Genomic DNA, 26,839 nt, shown 5'->3' with positions numbered 1-26,839 from the left:
GGATGATTAGTATTTTACTCATTTCACTACAATATTGTATGTAGTAACAGTCATAAAAATTAAAACTAGAAACGGCAATATTTCACATGGTAAAAATTACCACATGTATTAAGCAATATTAAACATTTGGGGAAAAAGAAACCAAGAAAAATAGATTGAAGTAATTATCCAAATTAAAACTAAACCCGCTGTCTTTATTTTAAAAAATACAAAGGCTGGATGCGGAGGCTCATGCCTGTAATCCCAGCATTTTGCGAGGCCGAGGAGGGCAGATCTCCTGAGGTCAGGAGTTCGAGACCAGCCTGGTCAACATGGTGAAACCCAGTCTCTACTAAAAATACAAAAATTAGCCAGGTGTGGTGGCGGCGCCTGTAATCCCAGCTACTCCGGAGGCTGAGGCAGGAGAATCGCTTGAACCCAGGAGGCAGAGGTTGCAGTGAGCCGAGATCACACCACTACACTCCAGCCTGGGCAACAGAGTGAGACTTCGTCACAAAAATTAAAAATTTAAAAAAAATACAAGCAATATAATTAATCCTTCTAGTAGCCAGAATCCCACCAAGCAAGCAGACCACAAACTCAAAGAGTATCACTGAGGAAAAAAATGGATCTGTTGAGAGGCTGTGGTCAAGGGACTAACAAAAATAGTTATTACCACTCCTAGGCCTGAAGACATAAAAGAACATCTTTAAAAGAACCTAATCCTTGACATAAAAAAACAGATATAGTACCAAAAATATCACTGTTATTAAAAATTTGGGGATCCCATTACCCATTATGTCAAAATGACACCACCAATTTTTTTTTGTCCACAAACTGAATGCATATTCAGACATAAAAAAGCTAATCCAATGATACAAACCCATTAACTCAACAAATATTTGTCAAGCACCCACTATGAACCCACTGAAGTGCTAAAGCATTACATGCAACTATTGTTGTTGCCTTTAGGGAGCTTAAAGTTGAGAGGGTGATATAAATCAGTAAGCAAACATTAACACATAAAACATAGAATCACAAATTCTGATATGTGCCATAAATGACAATTTCATGCTGTGGTTGAAATTCTCATGAATGGCTTCATTGAGTCAATGCTGCCATACTTTTTGATGGTTGCCTTCGTTGTTGTAAGTCATTGCAGATATAAATCTTATGTGTGATAAGGATTCATAGTTGAAACAACTTTGTGGATATACTAGCTATGCTGTGGTCAGCCCGTATCCTACAAATGTCTGTAACTTTGATAATATTGTAAATTAGTTAATGAAATTCCACTGTATGCTTCCCAAAAAGGAATTTGTTCATGAGGATAATCTACCTCATTAAATTAGTTTAGCTCACAAAAGGAAAAGCTTCAAAATCAAAGCCACAATAAAGCATAAATGCAAAAGTTTAAAAATCTCTTTGAATTCATGAGTAAAGGATATTTAAGGAAACATTGCTAAGTAACTCAATATATGTCACTAATTGCACTAATTATTATTTTGTCACATTTATTACCTTCATCTTTCATAGCATGAGTAATTAAGTGACAAAAACAGGTTTTATATTGTGATCAAACAATATTCTGTTGCATCCACCCTACTGATGTCTTCAAAGAAAGTGCTGTCACAGTTTTTCCAGTAAAGAACCTGTAAGTTGATAAGTAGAAAAATGTCTCAGTTTAAAGAACATAAGCCTAAGGACTGGATGGACTTGATAGCATGGCGAAAATATGCAAAGAAAGACTTCCAACAGAAACTAATTTAACACAATTCATACTGTCTGTGGCATATGGATGCTCTTTTTTAGTATGTCCATTGTAATTCTTACTTAATATCACAGGATCCTGTAGTTGCAACTGAAGCCTTCACAAAGGGCCTTCTCAGCAGAAGGGCAATTTTATTAATGACTGACTCCTCTTTTAAGTGCTGGACAAAAGCCAGCAGAAACACAAAGCCCACAGGCCTCAAACAGTTACGTGATTGGCTTCGGCGTGGGCACAAAAAAATGTGTATGAGTGTGTTTGTGTGTGTATGTATTTAAAAGACATAGTGGTCAGTCTCCAGAGATATTCTGCCTCATGATGACAAAGAGTAGATAAATTACCCAAAATAACATGAAATATATGAAATAAAAAGCAATTACTTCTACACATAAAAATAACAAATGACATCAAATGACCTTCTTTCCATGTCTGATGGTGAAGAACTTTGAGTCTGAGTCTACCTTTTGATCTATACGGAGGTCAGAAGTTGCCTTTAAAGGACAGTTTTGGATTTGCCTGTCGGTGCATCGGAAGCACACCTCTGCAGATATTGACTGACTTTGATTCGAAGCATTTTTATAACAAAAAGTCAGTGTTGTCTGCTATCAGCAGACACCATTTTGAACCGTACATTATCAAGACAGTCTGAAGCCAAGTTGAGACACTTGATATTTGAGATTGATAGTCTATTTGGCAGCCATTCCTAGACAATGTCTGAGCTCTGACCCTGTATCTACGTGAATCACTACAAAGTTAGATTTCTGGACCACACAATACTGTAGACAGTATTATGTAACACTCGGCTATCAGGTTTCACATGTGAGAAGACATAGCCATACAAAGAATATTCATGATATGTGTAGATAATTAGATAAGGAATATTGAATGGCATTCTATGCAGTCTTGAGCAAGTTTCCAAAATATTCATGAATATTATTTGTTATATATTATATATTCAACTATCTCAAATTTTTATATAGCATACTTTTTCAAAAGTTTAACATATCATCTACCTCTCTTGAACCTTTTCTGACAAGATCTTTTTACTAGTCACTCAAATATAAATAAATGTTATTTTGATTTCTAATGTTAATTTCAGATGACACCCTCTATGAATCTCAAGGAATATTTAAGTCTATAGACCTACTTTTTTCAGTGAGAGGACAAAGTTGATGCATACAAAGTAGTATGAAAATGTGGATTCAAAAGTCTTAGATATTAAGTAAAAACAACTATTCTTTTTTTCCGAAATACTCCCTTGTTTTTAGATCTTTCTACAATAAACAGCACTCACTGTCAGGCTGTTTAATGACACACGGATGTGTGCAGTTCAGAAAGAGTTGATAATGCAATGAAGAGGTAAATTGGAACTATTTTGTTCCTGTAAAATTTTGAAAAATTGCTATTTCTAGATACTTGACAATTAAGTTGCACTGCTGATAATCAGGCATTTTTTTGCATTATTTATAATCACCCCAATCTGTTTATCAGATTCTTTAAAAGAAGAAGAAAAGAAAGAAAAAAAGAAAGAAAGAAAGGCCAAGAGCAGTGGCTCATGCCTATAATCCCAGCACTTTGGGAGGCCGAGGCAGGTGGATTACTTGACTCCAGGAGGTTGGTACCAGTCTGGGCAACATGGCAAAAATGCCATCTCTACAAAATATACACAATTTAGCCAGGCATGGTGATGCATGCATGTACTCCCAGCAACTCAGGAGCCTGAGGCAGGAAGGTCACTTGAGCCCAGGAGGTCAAGGCTGCAGCGAGCCATAATTTCACCACTGTACTCCAGGCTGGGTGGCACAGCAAGACCCTGTCTCAAGGAAATAAAATTTTAAAAGGATTTATTATGAATTTCTTATATTTTAACACTTGAGTGTTCATATGAAAAAGAGTTAAAATGTTAGTAGCATGTATTACCTTTTCTACCCTGCTTTCTCTATGCTATCATCATCTCATCTCAGCCTACACAAAAAGGGCATCTAGTGATTATGATTTTTACTGAAAATTAAAAGTAAATATATTATCAAATCAACCACTATCTTATTTTTAGGACATAGGTGAATAAGACAATTGAGGATTAAGTTATAAATATTATAAGTTGAAGTGTAATACAAACTTAGCATTTATTTGTAATAATTGGCACTATCCTATTAAAGATTATAATAAAGGCAAAGGATGACTTTTAAATTCGTTTTTATTTTATGGATAAATGTTTCAGAAAGTCTAGGTATTTTTAATTGATTTTGGACACTTTTTTTTAGGTGTTCAGATGTAACACAGTTCACTTTGGCATTCAAAGATCCCCCAAATATAATCTCAAAGCACTTTCTACTCTTACTTTTCTCAGTTATGATTAGGTTTTTTTGTTAAACAAACAAACCAAAAATCTGGGCTAATTTAAGTTACTCAGGAATACTCTATCATCTCTTTACCTAAAACTCTTTCACTTTTTCTTTCCACAATTCAAGCTCTGTTTCATGGTCTGCATCAACTATTCCTTTGTTTATGATTTTCCTTTCAGGAAGCAAACACTTGTTCTTTTGAACTTCTAAAATTCTTTATACCTCTCTTGTGGCACAGATTTTCTGCTTGTATTTGTGGCCATGCATTTGTTATTCTGTCTCTCCTGCTATATAACGTTACTCTTTGGCAGGGATTGCATGTTATATATTCATTGTTCCCAGGAAATGCCTTACACCCTGCCCTACACATAACAGGGATGTTATAAACTTACGCATTTATTATTTTATGTTATCCCACTCCTCTGCCTGCGGGGAGGGTATCTTTGAATAATGGAAAGTTCTGGTGTAAAAACAACAATAAGCCTTGACTCAGTCTGCAACACAGTGGTCTAAAAGTTTTATTCATTCGTTCAAGAAATACGTATTGATCTCCTGTGGTTATCTATATACTACCTGAGTTGAAAAGTAGAGAATTAGAAAAGGTCATATTGAACTGCATCTTGCCGTTCTTTTTCCAGAATAGGTAGGTAAAGATCAATTTGATTTCTCCTCTCATTGCCTTTCTGCTTCAACTCCAGGATGAGAGGAGTGGTTTCAAAAGTATGTTTCCCATCGTAATAGAGGAGCTATTGAAGAAAAGAGGACTGGGGGCCAAGTGGGAGACAAGCTCTGAGATTCTACTCTCTTCCTCTTTAACCAGGGCAACACTCACCTTCTTTCTTGTTTTATTATCAGAATCCAAAAAGACAAAAAAAATCAAAGAAACTTTCACTTCGGGAATATAACAAACAAAAATACATTTTAAAATCACAGTGGAAAGGAACATAGTATTAAAAGGAAGGCAATCTCTAAAAGGTGAATCATATCGCATGACTGTACATTGCTTTTGTGTTGAATCTCTTCAGTATTCAAATGGAAATTCTTTTTGCAATACTTCAAACAATTTAAAGAAAATCATATTGTTTTACTTATAGAAAATTGAGCTTGATTATATATAGTGTTATTGCAGATCAAATAATTTAGGATAGGGTTGAATTTCTTAAAAGGTAAACTGGCTTTCAGTTGTTTTCAGGTACACGAATACCCAAGTGAAAGTCATTTAAACAATAATATTTCTTGTTAGCTCAGGGGCCCATGTTCTCTGAGATTCTCTGCATCTTTCTCTTACAGGGGCAAGATGTCTGCAGAAGCTCCGGGAATCTTGTCCGCTCAGAACATTGTCCAAAATCAAAAAAGGGAAAATATTTTCTTCACGTTTCTCTCTCCTTTTGACAGGAAGCAAAATGTCCTTAGAGGTACTCAACACACTTTCCCCAGGTGTGGGTATCTTGGCCAGGCTCTACCAGAATAAGAGACTAGAAATCGGACTGTGTGGAATTTCTAGCCTCTATCCTGGGTGATAGGCTCTGCCGGTAGTGAGAAGGGAAAGAAAGGGGACTACTCTCTGTCAAACAGCTACTGATAAATGGTATGTAGCAGGGATGCTTAAAAAGAAAAAAGTTACATTCTTATTTATATCAATTTAGTGTGACCCTAACCTGATGCTGAAATAAACTATATTTAAGACTATTTGATTCAACATAACTGCACTACTTTTGATTTATGATTTCCTTCTCTTACTATGTTATAATTGCAAATAGTTAATTGTGTATCATTTATTTTATTGCTGATTCATTTTCAGTTTATTCATATTGTATTGTCATTCATGGCTTGCCTTTTGAAGCGAGACTAAAAAGCAAGTTTGTTTGAACTCTGCATGTGTTTTTGATTGTGGATGCCATTCATGCACAGTGTGAATTAAGATGCACTTGTATTTTTCCATTCTTTGATGCTTGTTTTTATGTCCACCGAACATGGCCCTTTGTTACTGCATTGTTTCATCTCTTTATTTCTATTTTGTATCTGCTAGAGAAAAAACAGATTAACATATTTTAAAGAGATTTCTTAATCAAAAGATAAATCATTTTTAGGCTTTACCTGAAGAATCCTTAGATACTGTAAAAAATGTTTTCATCTCTTCTACCTCAGCTACTCTCCATCGTATCTTGATAACTTAAACTGTAGAAAACCAACTTGTAGATTTACTGTCTGAGAAGTTAAGGTTTGTATGTTTTTAATTTAATGTTCATACTGAACTTTATGTTAATCAGTTCAGAATTTTTCAACTAACTCAGGTTCTTTCTAAGTAGGGACTATTTCTGAATATGATGAAACATGGGAGGTTCAGAAAAAAATTGTGTTATCTATTTAATTCGTTACCTAGAAGCATGAACCACTCTGAAGACAGAGACAGAATCCAACTTTATGAAAAATACCAATTTTCAGCTTACATAAATTAATAATTGATTTTGTACTCAGACACACTTATTGATCTATAATTAAAAGACCTCCAAAAGCTATTTTTAAGCCGCCTTGCATTTCAAAATGTAACTGAAGTTTTAGAATGCAGGGAAACCTTAAGTTTTTGAAGGAGGTATGAAGGATATAGGCAAACCCTCTAATTATTGGTTTTGTGAGATGCCTTTAAATTTCCATTGTGATATTTTATGTTTTGTTTTACCATTGCGATTGTTTCAAGGCAAATAGTATCTTGTTCATAGTACATAGGAAATTGGGTAAATTTAGTATAAATATTAACTGCTATGTTTGGAATTATTTTCGTGTGTGGGTGGGTGGGAGATGTGTGTGTGTGTATGTATATGTGTGTGTATGTCTGTATTCACCAGCCCACCACCATTCCCATTCCCTTGAAGGGTAGGTGAGGAAAGTGTATAGCGGACAATTGCTTTTAAGGTATTTGCCCCATGGAAGCTCTTCTCTAGAGAAAAGTACTAAAGCAGAAGAGATGAAATTGTTCCTCGTTGCAATGAATATTAGCTCTGTCCTTGCTAATTGGGAAAAAGTAAAGTCTGGGAAAGAACGAAGAGGGAAAAATATTCTATTCTTTTTTCCTGTGAGTTCATTTTCAGTTTTTATTCTATTATTTTAATTATCAAACTTCATATTTCAGAGAAGTTTTTGATTCACAGCAAAATTCAGTGGAAGGTACAGAGATTTACTATATACGTTCTGCCTCCATTCATTTTTTACTTTAATCAAAGCAGCATTCACTCATGTTTTGGCATGAGATGTACACACTTTGAAGAAGATTTTAAGCACAGAAATTTAACACATAAAAAGGCTTGCTGCCTCCCCCAGCCATCTCAACAATGTGTAATATTATACTCTGCTGGATAATCTCTATGAGATTTCAGACACAAGTCAGCAAGTTTAGCTAAAGACAAGCAGATATCATATTAGGGGAAGAGGTACTGAGGACTACTTTGAATATATTTGAAATAATTTGAAATTTTTTTGTTACAGTGTTAGTTTCTTTCCTACAATTTATTATATGCTTTTATTGATATTTTTTAGTAAAATCATTATGGATATTTTAGTTTATTTAGGAAAAATTGTAAGCTAGAAATCATATATATCATGTTTCTGAATATGCAGGTTATAACTCGGGAGGAAAAGGTTTCAACTTTCTGGTTTGATAATATTTCTTGCAGCTCTCCCTTTATTTTCATCTGTAATTGTCACAGCAACCCAAATTCAAGTTCTTACTGCCTTTCAGCTGGGCTTTATGATAACATTTCATTTTTAACTCCTAACCTATTCTAATCCATTCTATTTGATACCAGAAAAGAATCTTGCCAGATCACAAATTTTGCACAGCCAATTCTCTCCTTTGAAAGAAAGAAAGAAAAACTATTAAATGTCTGTTGTCCTGTCATCTATTGCTATCTAATTAATGCCAACATCTATGTCCTGAAAACTTAGACTCAGATAAATATAATAAATATATAGCAAAGTTGAACATTATGGTTTCTAATAAAAGGGTAATGGCTATCAGGGGTCCAGACTTTCCGCTGTTTCTGTAGAACTGAGCTATAGAAAAGTGCTCTGATTCCACAGTACTTTGGCCCAATTATTAGATAGAAACCTTAACAGGAGAGGAGGGCAATTAATCAGGTTACCACTGTCTGACAAAGTGATCCCTTAAGACCATTTAACTCCCTTTGTTCTAATTCTGTTCTCTCAAGAGAAACATCTAATCTATGATTTTGTCTCCTCCGAGAACCTACCTACCCAGGAGGGTATGCCCTTGCCAATGACTTGCTCCAGTTGTCAAGCCCCAGAATATCCCCCCGCCAATATAATTTGAAACATTGTTACTTCAGCCTATGAATTAGCCTCATGTGAATTTAGCTCTAATGACTTTATCCCCCAGGAATAGAACAACTGTAGTGATCTAACAAAACCACATTTCTAACTCCACACCAAGACTATGACAATTCCATTAAGCAGTATTTCTTGAGGCACATGATGAAAAAGTAGCCAAAGTCACCTACAAATGTTATTGAAAGTTTAGTTGGTTGGACACCATCTATGAAGCTTGACTCATTCCATGGTGGCCTTTATTGGTAATTTGTGTTAGCCATTATTGCATGCTGACTTCAACAGAGTAACTCATCACTCTCCAAACATTAATCTGGGTTAGCATTAATCTAAATCATTCCAACACTTGGACTCCAAAGATACAAAAACACTAGCATTATATCTCAGTGCCTTCAAATAATACTATATCAAAAAGATTCCATTAGTGAACTTTTATATTTAAAAATTCCCAGTTAGCCCTAGCCTAAAATACTATTTACAATTATAGAAAAATAAAGGATTCAAAAAGCATTAACACTGAGCTTTACTGTCTTTGGTACATATTGCACACTCCCATTAATTAACATCATATTGCATAACTACTTTGTATTTTGAAAGTAATAGACTACATTACTGAAAAAATGTCTCAGTGTTAACCTAGTAGATGTAGTTCAACAGATATTTCTGTTTGGAGGCATTGTTTGGATTCTCTCCTGTGACCTGGAAAACCACTTTTCATGCCTTAGTTTCCTCATCTGTGAAAGGAAACTGTAATACACTATAGTACCCCCATCGTAGGGCTGTTTGGAACATTAAATTATTTAACTCATACACACTGCTTAGATTCTTATACATAGCAAGTTTAACTCTTATGATTTTATATTTTCAAATGCTGATTTATTTGCAGCAGAACTGGATGTGAGAGACTTTTTGTTCCACTACTTTTTGACTTTGCTGAGGTCTCCAGAGTTACCCTCATTTTATAGGCCTTGTGAATGTAAAGAAAGTTCTAGTGGTTGTGAAATGCTAAAACATTTCCCCATTGTTCTAACTGATTTTGAATGACACATTCTCTCTAAGTGGCTCTTCTCATATGTTCTCATTGCAAACCGAGAGGAATTGTAACTTTATAGGGCTTGAGCAGGTTTGATTGTTTTGGAAAAATCTGTGCCTTTCAAGGAATGCATTTAAGTATTTTGGTGATTCTTGATCAAGAATTGCCTACTTACTCAGAGTCTGTTGAGAATAAACTCAGAGTTTCATTGCTTTCAGCCTCAGCAAGTTCATATTATCTTAGCATCCTATATTTTTAAATAAAAGGGATTATAACTATTTATATATATTCAATATGTATATTAATAAATGTGTATGTATGAGTGAAAAAATATCTTTACATTTCAATCTTCAACCCTGATGACTGAATGCATAGATATGTTCTTTGACTGAGATATGTAAAAAAATTTGCTTTAAAAATGATGTGGAAAATAATTTTACTGGTTATCTCATTAGTAGGTTTTAAAAAGCAAAAGTTCAATATTGTTTCACTCATTTTCTGTTTTTCTCTAAAACCTCTAGGCTACTAGAGGTCGTGTATTTACAATTCTGACAAAAGACATAGCAAGTTTCACAATTGCAATACATTTTATGCCTACTGTTCGCTTGAAATTTTAACTATAATAGATGCAAGGTTATTGGGGTATGATATCGGATACAAATTTAAATCTTACTCTTAACTTCGAAAGATCATATATTGCTTTTCTGTTTTTTTTAGTGATCAATATGTAATTCTCTCCCTGATGCAGTATGAGCAATGAAGCATAAGAGTTCACTTTCTCCTAATGGTGAACATATTTTAGATTTGAAGCTCTGAAAATAATTTTGGTGAATAATAAGACCTAGTTACTTAAGCTTTTTAGATATTTATAAATGACTATGACGTGCAAAATTTTTTTCTTTCCACATGTGTATAAAATATAGATGGGCTTGTAATATGATTATATATTTATCTTTAAAACTGATATTTCCTCTTCTCTTGTGATCCAAATGTGATCACTTCAGATCAATCTAAAACTTTCTTTTCCCTGCCACCATCTTTAACTCTTTACTTAGAGACATTTAATGAAAAGTACGAAAAGAAAAGAAATTCCATCAGTCTCTTTGGAAATTCAGGTTTCTTGAAGATCAGGGACAGGACTCAATAGATCCTTCAACGTTTAAACTTCCTGAATATGACATGATTTGTAACATAGAAGTAAAGGCACATCAAAGTTGACATTTCAAAAATGTGACCTGTCTATTGTACTTAACTTTAAGGTGAATCCATGAGTCTCTCCCTGCTGTGTCTATTTCTTGCCCCATTTTAGGCAGATGAAAGAATAATAAAAGTGATTTTTCTCTCTGTTTAAATGCAGAGTTTATATGCAGATACAATTAGTTTCATCATATATTACATCACATATCATTTTAAAGCTCTGTAGTTAAAGGAAATATACAATATATTCAGTGTTTTCATGTAGAAAATACTTTTTAATCCTAAAATAGATAAATTTAGTTTGGTTGATTAGATGTCTTACAGTAATATTCTCTGTACTCTGATATCAATATATAGTCAATTGGCTTTAAGACATACTTTTGGCCAAGCACAGTGGCTCAGGCCGTAATCTCAGCACTTTGGGAGGACGAGGTGGGTGGATCACAAGATCAGCAAATCGAGACCATCCTGGTTAACACGGTGAAACCCTGTCTCCACTAAAAATACTAAAAACTAACCGGGCATGGTGGCACACGCCTGTAGTCCCAGCTACTCGGGAGGCTGAGGCAGGAGAATGGCGGGAACCCGGGAGGCGGAGCTTGCAGTGAGCCGAGATCGCGCCACTCACTCCAGGCTGGGCCACAGAGCGAGACTCTGTCTCAAAACAAAACAAAACAAAACAGCAACAAACAAACAGCATACTTTTGTGTCTGTATAAGGCAATATTAACAAGTAAATCAAATCTTGTCACATAAGATGTGGAACACACTTTTGCTTAAGTACTATTTGAAAAACTAGAGATACTGGTTTGAGATATAATCATCTTTAGTATTTGCCACTACCATCGACCATCTGGGCATGCAGTAAAATTAAGAAATACATTTTGATGAACAGAATAATAACTAATGAGCAATTTAAAAAGTCAACTAACACATATTATGTATAAGCATGCAACATTTTGTTCATAAGACCTCTTCATCAACTCCAAATTTATATATATTAAGTACCATCATGTCACTATTTTTATGAGTTATATTCACCTGGAAAAATATGAATTATTAGATAATTTATATTTTACCAATTTGGAAATTAAGAATGTTTTTGTGCTTAAATTGTATCTTTATCCAAAAAGATATGCATGAAGGTTATAGGCATGTTACATTTATCTTTGTTGTTTTATACTCTCCCTACAGTGAGTGACCTAGTCAAATGCTTCTTATTGCTAGTCATGAGAACTACACATATTAATAATAGAAGGAAAAGGTTACAGAATTAAATGAACAGTGTAACTTAACGTAACATATATAGGCTGTATCTTTATTGACTAGTTGATGTTTATCTAAGTGCAGAAAGATTATCTGAAGACCATTACACAAAGTATGGAAAATAGGATCTTTTCTGGAAGCAAAGAATTGCTATCAGATGAAGTGTTTCCGTTTATTTGTTAAAGCAAGTAACTCTACATTCTCTAGAGGAGAATATATTTGATCTTCCACTCAACTATCTTATATCCTTGTGAATAAATCATTTTCTGTATGACTAGATATAATTTTAAATACCATGTGCTTGTCAGATCCATGAAGTGACTTGGAGAAGGTCTTATTTTCAAAATTATCTTGTCAATTTCATTGTGACAGTAGCAGAAGCAGGTAGCAGCAGTTTTCTTCTGATTATGTTAAAATCTCATCTATTATTTAGTTTAAAGCTGACAGCATATATTAAGGCTTAATGAACACTTTCAGTAATTTCAGACTAAATTTATCTTCCCCAATTTTATACGTTTTTGTCATTTGAGGGTTATAATTTGATCAAAGGTTAATTTCAGGAGGAGTTTTTCCAAATTATTTCAATATTAAATAAGTAGAGCATGAATTTTTGGGAAATCTATCCATGTGAAACTATTTTTAGCAGAACTGAAACGATAAGACACACTTTAAAAATGCTTTGCCTTTTTTGTAGTGGAAGAATAAGGTAGTTGCCATTTTTGTCCACATCTGGTAGTCACAACTCTAGCTTGGCTGCTATATGCCCGTGCCAGTCACCACAATTCATATAGTTTCAATTTCAATATAAAACATTCGATTTTAATGCTATATGATATCATATCAGATTAATTGCATAGATAAGAAGACATATTTAGGCAAAGATATGTTTAGGAGATAAACAGTTTGCCAATAAAAATAAAATTTAATTCAATTCTGTTTTAAACATTTTAACAAAAAAATTATTACCTTCCTGTAGTTTTTTTTCCTCCCAACATTTTTCCCCCATTGGATAGTATCAGCTGATAGAAAATATTTTCAGCCAGTCTTGGAAAATGTGAATTCCTTGAGCTAAGAAGAAAGAGAAATTGCTTTTACTTTCCTCTCACATTCTTTCTTGGAACTAACTTAACATTTCGATCCAGCAGAGAATTGGCCTCCTGTAGCCAAGACTGTGAATAACTACCAGCTTCAATACTTTTCTAGAATTCTCTAAATGTCACGTGGAAAACAATGTCACAGTACACATATTGGGGTTAAAATTCCTCCTAGATAGATGCACCATCTCAATTCTTACAGCAACTACCCTATGTTGACTACAAGAGATAGAGTCTTATTATTATGAAAAAGCATGGGAAACTAGAATTAGCTGGTTAAAAACAAACTGAACTTGAGCAACAAATGATGAAGAACGTAGATATTTGTAAACTACTCCTTAAGTGATGTAATTTGTCATTTAATATGTCATTGTCATTGCTGTAAAATACTTATATCTAAAATTTAAAGTTTTGGTATGTTGTATTTATTAAACTTCTTTTTGTATCAATTATTGCCTAGTAAAATACTAGGAAATAGATCAAAAATGCTTGTTAAATTGATTCTAAGAAATGCATTGCATATTATAATATGGAACACCTCAAATATTGGAAGTTTAAGGATGATAGCTCTTGCTGATAACTTCTCTCAAAGCTACTCTGTAAATTGGATGTTTATATCAAATTTACAATGACCAGAAAATGTATTCCATATCCTTGAGAAATGATAGAGACATCAGGAAAGTCAAGCAAATACTAACACTACAGAACATAAAAATTAAAAGGCTATTAAAAAAAAATAAAAGACCACTCTGTTAACTTTTGAAAGATTCATTTGGTATTCTGAAGAAATTACTAATTATGAGCTAAAATAGTGTTTTCTCCCATATTGGAAATATGTCAAAAGACATAACGGGACAGGTCAAATACATTCACACATACATCATTTTATCTTAATTATTATCTTGTTTGTACGCCTCAAAGGCCAACCCTGATATAGAGATATGTGTGAAAGCATAGCAGGTCCTCAAATAAGATAGTTTAATTCGACACTGTTTCTGTTCTAACATTGAGGCAGGAAAAATATGATGGATTCCTGGCTGAGACCACTGTCTGTGTTGAGTCTGCATGTTCTCCCTGTGTCTGCATGGGTTTTCTCCAGGTACTCTCGTTCCCTCCCCCATAGTGAAGATGCTCACATTAGGAGAACTGTTGTGTCTAAACCCCCAGTGTGACTGAGTGTGGGTGTGTAGAGTGTGCCCTGTGATGGGATGGTGTCCTGTCCAGAGCTGTCTTCCACCTTGCACTCTGAGCTCCTAGGAGAGGCTCTTGCCATTTGTGATCCTGAAATGGAACAACCCGTCAAACAATCATCTTACTTGTTATTAATCATTCTTAAATGTGTATATAGTTCACATTTATTTCAATGTTTAATGTTAAAAGTATGTGGGGACTGTTTAAAGAAGTTATTGATCTTTTTATGACCAGAAATATGCCATAGGAACTTAACTCTTGTTTATATCAATTAGCCTATGTTGTAAATTTGGTTTCATTATACATAATTTCACTTAAAGTCAGTTTCCAAGACCCCATGAGATACCTTTAGTGGGGACTTACTGTAACTTATTTGGGTGGTGATACCAGAATACACTAGTCATAGAGTAAGGAAGTAATTCTGGTAAGGGATAAAAGTTAAAGTGACATGTGCTAATGAGCAGGTCACCACTGTGGGCAAATGGAGCTCAGGCTTATTGGCAGTCCCTGGGAGAAAGTAGAGAACCCAGCTCAGAGTTGTCCTATCCAAGGACAAGAATGTTTGATGTTGGGGGATATGAATTTACTTCCCAATTTGTCATTGGTTGAAGACTCTTCATGGGGAGGGAAAATTACCTGCTATTCTAGCCTACCTTACAGCATACTGCAGGCCACCACAAGTCAGAGAAAGCTTTTTAGGCTTAAAATTCAAAGAGTTTGCAGTGCAACTGCAAAGTGTCAGATCCTGGGCTTAGCAGCAAGGGTACACACCACAGTCTCTGCTAAACATGGAATATGAGAGTTTTTGAAATGGCAGTGGGTGGAGTCAATTTATTTTATAGGTATTTATGTAGCGACTACTCCGTAAAACAATATGATAAAATGATCTGTGGAAATGGGCTAAAGTGGTGCAGTAATTTAAAAGCAAATGTCACACATGATGGCACCTGGGAGACAGGAATGTATTAATAATGCAAGGAAGCTGGAGCCAAACAGGAAGCCACTCATCAATGTAGACAAGGGTGGGGACACAACAGAAATGACAGGCCCTATGTGGACAGGCATGCCATGCAAGAATGGCCTCCAAATTGACCCCATAGTTTAATTCAAATGATAGAAGTGACTAGAGCTGAGTTTATTCACAGAGCACCAAATATGATCTATTTGGGGGATCAGTCAGAAATTAGCAATCCTCTAGGAACTTTGTAAGCAAGAGAAAGGGGGAGAAATACAATTTTAGTTAACAGTTAAAACCTATCAGATGGGATGTGATCAGGGCAGAGCTGAACGGCTTGATGAGAGAGAAGTTGTGGGGTATTATGCGTTATCATCATATTGACCTGTCCTTCCAAATAGGCTAAAATTCACTCTAATATGTTAACTCCAAGTGTTAACATGGTCAGTTTATTCACAAAAGTATTGCAGGTGCCTACAACTATCTGGCACATGGAAGGTGCCCATGGAGTCTTATTAGGAAGGACAAATATAGATACTCTAATTTGTTTCCTGATGTGTTGGGTCCTGGGAGTGATGGAGCATGATAATCCAGGAAAATAGCATTTTTGGAAGGGGAGATGATGTTGGAGGGAAGCGGGGTAGGAATTCAGACGAGATGCTCAATCCTTAATACTGGACAATGGTTTAATTCAAATTTCTCTTGGATTTAATAATGTCTATTTATATTTGATTTACCTTCAGGCATCCAATAAACAGACTCAATAGTTTGGATTGCAGAATCTCAGAAGAATGATGCATATTATTATCTAACAGTGCTTTTGAAGAACTCACAAAACTTGTTATGGACACAAATAGTGTTTATATTCTTATAATCAAATAACGATGCAAAGAGTATATGCATCATAAGGTGGTGATGAAAATTCATATAAGGAGTTAGCAAGCAAGGGCCATGTGGTCTGAAATATGTGTCCTGAGAATAAAGGTAAAAAGGCAGGATGTTGGGATAACTTTCAAAAACTTAGAGACACTTAAGTCTCTGTGCTGAAATATAGTAGATCTTTGTGATTTAGTAGAAAAGGAAAACAAGAAAATAATGCAGAAAGGAATTACGTGGGGTTTTATTAGAGTCCAATTTAGGGAAGACTTTGTGAGAGTTCAATAGTGTAAAATGAAAAACTATATGAATGGGCAATCCTCCCAATTCTGGAAATGATCAGAGTGACTACATGATTTTTTTTTTAGAGAGATAAAAGAAAATTTTAGCAATTAATTATATACAACAAAAATATTCTCCAAGGTTATTTATAACCTTAAAATTTATCATTCAACTATTTAAGGAATGTGTTGCTAGATTTTACATTGAGAGACAGCTGGAGTGGCACAAACAGGGAAACTATTTGGTGTTAAAAACCAAGAAAGTTGGACATAAAGGGCATAACTTAAAGGAAAGTTGCTTCATTTCTAGCTTTCTCATTTATCTCTCAAAATTAAACTGCATATGTTCCACCCTTAGAAAAAGTTTAATGTTTAAAATATTGGCATAACAAATTGACTGGAAACAATATATTTTATTTTGTGATATATTTAAAATAACTTGAAAACACAGGAGAATTGCACAGCTGTGTGTTGCAGATTTATCGTTTTACTCATGGTATTTTCACTCACCGTGATATTCTATGGATGCCTGTACCACGCAGGAAACAAACTAAAGCTGCCGTAACAAGGACATTTCAAAATATACTATTTTAAAGCCCTTGGATTTCTATGTCTGTCTTAAAATAGCCTAAAAGTGAGCACTCCAAGATGTAGGGGTGGCTCGGTTGCACATCATCACTCAGGGTCCAGGTTTCATCTGTCTTGTCCCTCTGCCATATTCCAGGATATTGCCGCCTTCTCCACTGGGTTCAGATTTGGTTCATCCATTGTTCCAGCTTCCAGGAAGTAGAAAAGAGCTTGGAAGAAAACAAGACGAAAATGTTAAGCCCCACCCAGACTAGAAGTGATGTCCTTCACTTCTGCTCAATTCTATCAACACAAACTTAATAACAACCAACTTCAAGGGAAGCTGACAACCATCTGCCTTGTTACAATTATATTAGTGAAAAGACAGAGGAAACCAACTGTAGGGGGACCATAAGCAATCTGTGCCAAAGACCCAAAATAAACGGCAGAACGTGAGGTATCACACTGCTCGAATCATCAGGGTGCTGGAGTTTTTTAAAGTTAGATTTTCCTACGACTTTTCATCTTCCGGTTAACAAAGAAACTTGAAAAAATTTCCATAGTTAATTTAAGAAAAAAATCTACCCGTGTTTGTTTTTCCTGGTTATATTTTTAGCGTTTTTATTTTATTTTATTTTATTATACTTTAAGTTCCGGGGTACATGTAAGTTTGTTTATACAGCTTACGGAGACAAAATATAACTGACAGTGGAAAAATACAAAATTCGATATTTTTGTTAAAATTATAGTAATATCTATATTTTAAAGATTAACGTAAATTTGTGCCTACAAGTAGCTCTCAATCCTAATAAAACAAGGCCATTCTATTCTTTATACATTATCCCTAGTTTAGGGATCTAAGGAAGGCCAAATTCAAATTAAATGTGTTCAGTCTCTATGTAAGTGTAGTAAGACTCTTAGTAAGTGTAGTAAAAGTTTAGTAAAGAGAATCTTGAAATAGAACTTGATGAAAGAAGCTTGAAGTCTATCTAAAGTATTCCCGACTTTTCTCTTATTTCTTCTGGGGACATATTTTAATGGAATAATTTATTTTTAATAATACATTTGTACACCACAGCCTTCTGCTACTTCTCAAAAATTCTTCTTTTACTTAATATCATTAACGTACTTTATATTTTTCAATTATTTGTTGATCTAGGTCATTTAGTTGAATGTTAAAATATTTTATTTTTAATTTTTGCCAAATTAAAAAAAATTTACTTTCTTTGAGGGAAAAGTATAAATTATGTTATTCATACACACACACACACAGAGGGACATATAGATAGAAAGATAAGTTTATATGTAGATATAGATGAAGATATATACATTTGTACCTGTGTTCTCATACATTATTTATTATGACATTTTGGGTAATACTAGAAATACAGCATGTTTTTGTTGAAATTATAAATCTAAGTGTGAAAATTTGGACGATAAATTTCAGCAATATGTTTAAAATGATAACTGTTATTCTCCTTTGGCTTGGGTAATTTGGAGCTGGTATCATGTTATCCATAACGGGAGAGATGAACAGCATTACTTGAAAGCCTAGTATGCTCCATTGGTTCTGCATACATCTTATTTCTACTCACTAAAACTACACATGGTAGAGCCTATTATTGTCACTCATTCTTTCTCTCTCTCTCTCTTTCTCTCTCTCTCTCTAATAGATGGAAAATTAGTAATTGACAATGTTACTGATCTAGGAGTGATAGAGTAACTGGCTTTAAAATGTAGCCTTCTGTTCTATTAATATCACAATATGTGTTAGTCCCTTTGTAAACTACTGCTAAATTTCCATTTGCATGTTGAGCCATCAGTTTCTTACACAATTATAACAATTATGTCAATTTTCTCTATCATATATATGTAATGAATATGATATATAGTTCTTACATGCAAAACAGAATGTAACCAATAAACAGAACAGTTAAATTCATTACCTACACATTTATTTCGTTGAATTTAAATTGCCAGTTACTACAATGTGTTACTTCACATTGAAAATGAATATTATTCTTCCAAAATTCTGCCATTTAAAATGGAATTTATTGAAATGAATAACTATGAATTATTTTACTGAGCACAGTGAGAGATAAGGAAGGAGGTAACAATCATAGCAGAAATACATTAATATTAAATATTTACTGCATAACTCATTCTTATTGGACACAGCTGTCGATAAAATATGCCCTTACTCTTGACAAGTAGCTCCTGTGTTTCGCTTGTAGATTAGCTTGCGGCCCTGCTCTGTATTCTTTATCTTCATCACTGCACCAGTCCTTTAATTAGGCAGTGAAATCGTCTGCATAGTGATTAGGAAATCACAGTTAAAAAAGCGTTACAAAGAGATGTTTCTGGAAGCGCTTTGCTTTGGAAATTCCTCCATGTTCAACATCAAGGAAACATATTCAGACAAATGACATTGAGGTCATCAGGTTTACCCTATCTTCACTCCTGAATCCTCAAATGTTGGAAGAACTAGAAAAAGTCTTGAGCCTGGCTAACAAATAACAGCAACTGCATTATTTAACCTGTGAAAGGAAGGTAGTGAAGCACTTTTGTGTTATAATTTATACTGATTTTCATATTCAAAAGAATATTTCATCTTATGCAAATAATTGTGTTACTATTGTAGGTTCATATATTGAAAATATACTGCACATATCTGTAGTCACAAAACCTAAACTCAAATCCAGCAATACCTCTTGTTAACTTGTGAATGCAGGTATTTTATGTATCCTTTCTTAGCTACAGTTTCCTTGTTTATAAAATATGATTAAATATATTCTCTTTCTTGCATTCCCTAAATATTGTTGCAAAGATTAAGTGAAGTTTTACTCATGCAAGTAATGAAAAACTTCTTAAATGATAACATATAATACTAAAAATTATTACAATTATATCCTCAATATTTGTATTAGTTAGGGATCTCCAGAAAAGCAGAACCAACAGGATGTGTGTGTATGTGTGTGTGTCTTGTGTGTGTTTATGTTGTGTTTGTGTGTGTGTAGTGAGGGATTTATTTTGAGGGATTGACTGGTTCACGGTATTGAGGATGGTTGGAAAAGGTAAACTCTGCAGAGTACGCTAGAGACCTAGGGAAGTATTGAAGTTGGAGTCTGAAGAGAGTCTGTTGGCAGAAGTCCTTCTTACTGACAGGAGGCCAGTCTTTGTCTTAATTCTTTGTTCTGTTGAGACCACCTGACTCTATGAGGCCGACCCACGTCATACCATTATGGAAGGTAATCTGCTTTCCTTCAAGTCTACCTATTGAAATGTTAATTTCATCCATAAAACACCTCCACAGAAACATCCAGAATAATATGAGACCAAATAACTGGGGCCCATGGTGCAGCCAAGTTGACACATACAATTAAGCATATCATCACCTAAATGAGTGATTAAAACACTCCTAAGAATATTTCAGTTATTTACCTCAAATTACATGTTTGAAACATGATTTATATCGTTAATTATCTAGAGCCAGAATAATATTTAAAATCTTGAGTGTGTGAGAGTGTGTGTGTGTGTGTGTGTGTGGTATACACTTAGAGGGCTGTTATGCAAACTGAATGACTGGGTCTGTGTAAACACTTAACATGGTGCTGACGAATTTTAAGGATTTAATTTGTGTTATATATTATTATCATTGTAAAATGACTGAGCTTCTATGTGCCATGGCCGTAAATGGTCACCTCCTTCCTGGCCAACAAAGGTGCTCCTTGTGTTGCTAATCCCCATAAACCACAGACTCAGCATCCTCGAATCTCAAGGAAAGATTTTATAGACGTCGCGCTGAGTGAAATCACAGTAACACACCACTGGCACAGCCATGAAACTCTCAGATCTACCCTGAGATTAAGAAAATAAGTTTTCTTGGAAAGCATAACAAAGCAGACCAGGGAGGTGGTGGTTAAATGCATAGGACCGTTTTTTTCTCCCGTGGAGTCTGATTTCTGGTGTTTCGTGGCAATATACAGATTAGACAAATGTTCAGGTTATTTTTACATGACTTTAATGTTGGAATCGTGAGTGTAAAATTCATACAAATTAGATAATTGAGGTACTCTGACCTTTCCAGCTGAGGCTTGCCTCAATCTAATTGTGGTAGGAAGATACAGGTGTGTGCATCTGGCCAGTGTGGGCCTGGCCTCCAATCTGTCCAATCCAGCTCTGTGACTTTCCCAATAAGGATAAGATGTTGGCTAAACTGTGTGCCCAACAATAATTCATTCCTACAAAAATGTTGAATGAAAATGATCATTGTGGGAATATAATTTATTTATTTGTCATTTATGGGAATAAATTTGGAAACACTCATTTTTTTTCATATTCTCTTTACATTTTTGATGACCCATTTATTTGACTTAGGACATTCTTATAATGTAGTCATTACTTATGTGTCTAAAATAAGTTTCTATTAAACTATCATTAATCTTATATAACAAGGCATCTGATATTGATTAATTTAAAGACTAATCTATAAATACAGTCTCACCAAATTGTTTATAAATATTTTGAAACAATACATTATATTTATCCAGGAATTTAAAATGCTCAGAGAGCAAAAACAAAATTTAATTTCTAAGATGAATGGAAATCTACGTTTATGAAGGAAAATTTAAGATCCGGCACTGTTCCTAGACGTTTATGTTTCTAAATGAATTATTATCATTTCATTACCTTAATTAAAATCAATTGATATACTTTATTATTTTGCCGATCTAGAAATGCTCAAAATATTCAGATTGAAATGTCTCATATTAATTGCACACAAGTACTTAAAAACAAAGAAAAAATAGCAGAAAATGGAATTCCTGCCTATCATCTAAATAAGACAAACTAATGAATCATTGAAGAAAAATTGTCTGCAGGTTGTCTATGTTTCGATCTAATTAAACACTACTTCAAATGATTCACCCATCTATTGAGATGTCTGTTTTTACCAAAAAGTGATTTGCCTCAAGAGACCTGACAAACTGAAAAATAAATTGCATCTATTGGGCAAAGTTGTATAGATATTTTGACATACAAAGTTTCGATAACTGTTATAAAAAGAGAGCTTCTTCATACATCTTTATAAATTGGGGAAGAGACAGGTAGCACAAGTTGAACCTGTCTTCTAGCGATACAGTTGCATATAAACACTTTCCCTGTATTAAACTCTAAATGTTGGATTTTAGCACCCCATGTCTTTTTAAACAATACACATATTGAAGAAAATATTTCTCCATTTTAAAAATGATATTCTTTAGAAATAAATGTAGCAGAGTGGCAAAGAAGAATGTAGAAATATCCAATTGCAGAGGGAAGATGAATACATTCAGCCTCTATTTTGTTTCTAATTCAATCTTTTATGAGTTTTTTCCTGTCCTGTGCACATTACCTATTGCAGTCCAAGGTCAACGATCTGCCCATTCACTACAAAGATAGCAGAGAAGAGCAAATTCTGCAAATCACTCAACCTGTTAAAAGACTATCCCTTCATTTTTAAGAACTAGTTGCAAAACAAAGAGTAGACTATTATTTGTAATGCATGCTTGCAAAATACTTTAGATCCACAGAAGGAGCAGAATCTATTTTTAATCTCTGTATCCTTGAAAAATACACCAGGCTGGTTTTATCTATGTGTCATTAATGTATCTTCCTACCTTCTATCTTTAAATGTACCAATAAGACCTGAAGAGTTGCAATATAATTTTGTAATACTTAAGATTTTAAAAATACACACAGATCTGTTTTCTGGGCAGTCACAATGGTCTGACATATAATCATCTCTACTGCAGCATTCAAAATGACCGTATAGAAAGGCTCTTTCAGGACACTGTGTTTTCAGCTGACGTGGTTTGCAGCATGTTACATTGGGCAGCAGATTAGTAACTTGATTAGTTAAGACTTTTGCCTGAAGCCATGACCATTAGGTACGTGTTTCCCAAACCTCAAGAGGCAAGAATACCACACTGTCAAAAAACATCTGCTTCTTTTCTCTTAATGACTCAAAAAATTTAAAAGTTTGCTTGTTAATGGTTAACTGGTCTCCTTAAACACACACACACACACACACACACGTATTAGTTATTTATAGAAAATTTTCTATGTATAGTTCTTTACTTCAACACTTGGCTTGTCAACATTCTTACATATCCAAGAAGGAGAGAGACTTAAGAAGATGAATATGAAAATATATATATATATGTGTTAAAATTCTTAGAAGTAGAACGAAGTAGTGAGAAATATTACAAAAGGTACTTCAGAATACATACAGCACTTTTCATAGATGATGGAAAAGTAGACTAGATCATCTTTTCCCTTATGTATTATTTTTATTTTCCCTATTCTCATACAGCTTACATTTTAGGAGAGACAGCCAAAGCAAAAGAAAATGAAGGATCGAGATAGCACTGTACAGTGTTAAATGTTACACTAACAGCAAAACATTCGAATGAGATAGAGTGATTTAGTTAAGTTGACATTTTTCTATGGGGTATGTGTGTCTGTAACGGTTCTTTTAATGATCTTGTTTGCACAATCTAGATATTGCATTGTATTTTCCTCTCACCTTCTGTAGGGATGATGAAAGAACTCTGGTCTATGTACAACCAACAAGTCAGATAGTCTGACCCCTGTATAATTTAGCAGAAACTCCATCTGACTGTATCCTGATAAACTGGCATGTAAATAACACCAGTGGAGGTTTTCAGTAAAACACTAAAATTCGGAGCTATTTAAAGATCTATTTATTTAAAACATACTGTTGGAAACTCACTATTAGCAAAATATACTTTGAAATAAGAGTTTTTTAAAAAATATTTTTACTGAACCCTAACATGAGTTTTATAATAAGCTTTTAACGTCTTTTAAAATAATATGATAATTTAAAATAAAAGCTCTTCAAAGTATTTTTAGTTTAGAATCATTTCATGGACATCTAAACGTTACATATATCAGTTATTTACCTAATTTTTATGCCTTTGATAAGGCTTTTCCACAGCACAAGCAGTCCAAATGCCATAGTTCAATATCAGTTAAATTTCTCTAGTTTGAAATCTATTGAATAAATGCAAAATTGATTGATTGATTGATTGATTGATTTTTTTATTTTTTTTGAGACAGAGTCTCACTCTGTCGCCCAGGCTGGAGTGAGTGGCGCCATCTCTGCTCACTGCAAGCTCCGCCTCCCGGGTTCCGGCCATTCTCCTGCCTCAGCCTCCCGAGTAGCTGGGGCTACAGGCGCCGCCACCGCGCCCGGCTAGTTTTTTGTATTTTTTAGTAGAGACGGGGTTTCACCGTGTTAGCCAGGATGGTCTCGATCTCCTGACCTCGTGATCCGCCCGTCTCGGCCTCCCAAAGTGCTGGGATTACAGGCGTGAGCCACCGCGACCGGCCTGCAAAATATTTGTAATGATGTTGAAAAACTCAAAATTTCAAAAGTGACAATTGCAACAACAAAATGCAAAGCACCATGAAACTCTTGTTGCTTCCCTGATACGGAAAAAGAAGAACCATTATTAATGATTTTGTTTTTAAATATTCGAGTTATCTGTCTCTATAGTGCCTCTGAAAACATGAGTACGGTAATAATGAGTGAACAAGATGTTTTTCAGTGCTAAAGATGTTTTGTTGGATCACGTGGCAATGAGATTTGACATTTCCTTTCATTTTCACAATTGGTTGGAAAAACTGACCAGAAAATAAAATAAAAAATGGGAACTTACCCGTTTCCTAAGGTAAGAAGCAACCTAGGGAATTTAATTATTGCAGAAACAGGTTTAATAAGGGATGAGTCCTATAATGTTTTATTGAAGGGAAATGCTTTCATTTTCTTAATGCCTTGAAATTACATTGAAATCTGGTGAATTTTAGACCTAGCGAAGCCGCATGGTAGGCAGTCAGGAGAGAGAATAAAGAGAGGCTTTGGATATTGCTAAAGGGAAATCAGCAATAGGAAATAGTATATTATTATTACTGAAGCTATGAAACACTTCCAATGTGGCATGCTGTATGCCATGTGTTTTAAACATTTATCACTCTTTTGACGACTTCTGTAAGTTATGAAGTTTTTAGTTTAGTTTAGTTTAGTTTAGTTTATTGTCTTGAGACAGGGTCTCTCTCTACAACCCAGGCTGAGCTCGTTGCTATGATAACTAACTGCAACCGCAACCTTCTGGGCTCAAGGGATCCTCCAGCCTCAGCCTCCTGAGTAGCTGGAACTACAGGCATGCAACACCATGCCTGGCTAAATTTTTATTATTTATTTTTATGTTTTAGAGATGGGATCCTATGTTGCTCAAGCTGGTGTCCAGCTCCTGCAATCCTCCTGCCTCAGCCTCCTGAGTAGGAGGGTACAATACAATAGGTACCTTTACAATAGATATAATACTCACGAAGTATGAAAATATAACTATTTGTTGGGGAAACTCCCATTTAGTGTACCGGCATCAGAAGAAATTCTATTTAAGGGGTGTGATAAATGGAAACTAAGCCACTTTCAGTGCCTATGATATACCAAGCTATGTTAACTGCTCCATATAATTGTATTACATAAAATCCTTACAACAGCCTTTAAAGATGATATTTCCTCTTCCCAATTGTTAAGATGAGAGAAATAATAGGTTCAAAAGGATTAAAAAACCTTTAGATCTCATAGCGAGAGAGTACTGGAGCAGGAGATTCAGATTCAGATTAGTCTCCTCCCAAAACCTATGTAATTTCATGACACTTCAATGCATCTCCACCACTTCTCTCTTGGATCGAATCTTTGGTGTCATTTGTAGGAAATGGTACTTTCTAACTAGTAATTTACCCTAAAAGAAAGACTTGTCAGAGCTATCTTTATAACAGATCTGCCCTAATTATTTAGCTAAGTGGTGCCGTATTAGGCAGTAACTCACTGAAGAATACTTGACTGGGAACCTTGACTCCTAAGCTTTGGGAGAAAATGATATGTTCTATTTTACTTCAAATTCCCAAATTTCTTATAGAAGTCTAATTGAATTTGGAATGTAAACAACAATTTAACTATTTGTCTGGCTATTTGATTTGGAATCTTTCTATGTTTGATTTACCACGTAACTTTCTGGTGGTGAAGGGATATAATATTAGGTGACGTTTATATATTTTATGCTATTTTTTAAAACTCTACATAGGCCATATAACTTTAAAAGTTATTTCTTTTTTTTTTTTTTTGAGACGGAGTCTCGCTCTGCCGCCCAGGCTGGAGTGCAGTGGCCAGATCTCGGCTCACTGCAAGCTCCACATCCCGGGTTCACGCCATTCTCCTGCCTCAGCCTCCCGAGTATCTGGGACTACAGGCGCCCGCCACCTCGCCCGGCTAGTTTTTTGTATTTTTTAGTAGAGATGGGGTTTCACCGTGTCAGCCAGGATGGTCTCGATCTCCTGACCTCATGATCCGCCCGTCTCGGCCTCCCAAAGTGCTGGGATTACAGGTTTGAGCCACCGCGCCCGGCCTAAAAGTTATTTCTAATTGAATGATATGGCTTTGAGCTAAAGGTAGTTTTACTGATTTGATAATGGAGGCAACCAAACTGCACGTAAACTGCAGACATAAATAGGGAGATATATTATTCGAATCATTGTCTACATCACTGTGATCTGACAATTTTGACTGCATTTTTCACAAAATAAGTTTAATTAAATAAATTTTACTCATTCCTCCATTATCAATTTAGATTTTCCATAAGTTCCATAAATTAATTGTTTTATCAACCATATTGTTTTCATTATAAATATTATATTCAAAGATCAATTTTAAAAGACAATGTAATGAGGTGGTTAAGAGCAAGGATTATGTAGCTTCATGTTCAGACTCCACTATTTCTAATTTGTGGCTGTGAGCAAGTTACCACGTGACTCACTTAAGTGCCTTGCCTCATATTTGCGTGACTCAGGCGTTTCATTAGTGAAAAGGGCAGAATAATAGT

The 26,839-nt window shown here is 34.7% G+C and overlaps 1 protein-coding gene and 1 long non-coding RNA gene across 4 annotated transcripts in view; one reads left to right on the top strand and one right to left on the bottom strand.

Moving 5' to 3' along the window:
* The window catches only part of LOC105485513 (cell adhesion molecule 2), a 1,093,059-nt gene that overhangs the window by 479,255 nt on the left and 586,965 nt on the right, over positions 1-26,839 (top strand). The window lies entirely within an intron of this gene.
* LOC139361015 (uncharacterized) overlaps positions 16,986-26,839 on the bottom strand; it is a 28,983-nt gene continuing 19,129 nt past the window's right edge. Inside the window, exon 3 of the long non-coding RNA XR_011618594.1 lies at positions 16,986-17,122. This is a non-coding gene — a long non-coding RNA (uncharacterized lncRNA). The remainder of the gene's footprint in view (positions 17,123-26,839) is intronic.

Source organism: Macaca nemestrina, chromosome 2, assembly GCF_043159975.1.
Source record: "Macaca nemestrina isolate mMacNem1 chromosome 2, mMacNem.hap1, whole genome shotgun sequence".
NCBI lineage: Eukaryota > Metazoa > Chordata > Mammalia > Primates > Cercopithecidae > Macaca > Macaca nemestrina.
This window is presented reverse-complemented; position numbering and strand designations above follow the sequence as displayed.